The sequence below is a fragment of the Protopterus annectens genome, chromosome 2.part1 (assembly GCF_019279795.1).
Source record: "Protopterus annectens isolate FY-2018-M chromosome 2.part1, PAN1.0, whole genome shotgun sequence".
Lineage (NCBI taxonomy): Eukaryota > Metazoa > Chordata > Ceratodontiformes > Protopteridae > Protopterus > Protopterus annectens.
The window spans coordinates 18,827,142-18,828,105 of record NC_056729.1 but is presented as its reverse complement, the minus strand read 5'-3'; positions in this window follow the sequence as shown (position 1 = coordinate 18,828,105).

The window sequence follows — 964 nt, the reverse complement described above, 5'->3', positions numbered from 1 at the left end:
TGTACAGAATAAATCTAGAATACTGTGCCTCTGTCTAGTAGTGACACAATGAAGGTCCCCTTATATAATAGAATTAGTTTACTGGGCCCCTGTCTAGCAGTGACACAGATGTGACCCCTGGGGTAAACTTACGATCTCCCATCCACTCATCAAGATTTCTCTTGAAGAGAGTCAGTGAGGGGCTCTGCCTAATACAAACTGGGATATTCTTCCAAAGCATGGGAAGCCTCTGGGTTATGAATCTATCCCTCCAGCATGTCCTATTCATACTTGTGCCAAGGTTTAAGTCTTTAGCTCTCGTGGTCCTGATGGATTTGGATTTTTTGAGGTGGAGCATGTCCATTAGATCCTGATTGGACATGGCCTTGTACGTCAGGCAGAGATCACCTCTGAGCAGGCGGTATGCTACTGAATAGAGCTGAAGTTTCTTTAGTCTGGCAGAATAAGACATATGTTGGAGACCCTTGATCCTCTTGGTGAGGTACTTTTGTGGTCTCTCCAGCTGTTGCAAATGCCGGGTGAGGTACATACCAAATGGGGCATTGTACTCAATCATGGGTCTGATGAGGGAGGAATGTAGGGGTACAATGACATCCTTGGATCTGGATGTGAATCCCTTCATGATGAGGTGTGCAAGGTAGAATGTTTTTCTAACCACTTTGGCAATGTGGGTGTCAAATGAGAGGTCGCTGTCGACTTGGGTCCCTAGGTCTCTGATTACTTTTTCCATACTCAGTGGGTTGCTGTCTATGTGATAATTTGTGGGTACTTTGTTTTTTCCAAAGGGGATGACTATACATTTTTTGGCATTTAGTTTAAGGCCGTGACTCCGGCATCAGTTGTCCATTTCTGTGAGGCCTTTTTGTAGGATGTATGTATCTGTGAACTTTGTCAGCCACAGCCCTCCCATGTTTGCTTTAACATCTGAGAAATAAATGCCGAACAAGAGGGTTTCCCCCTTTTG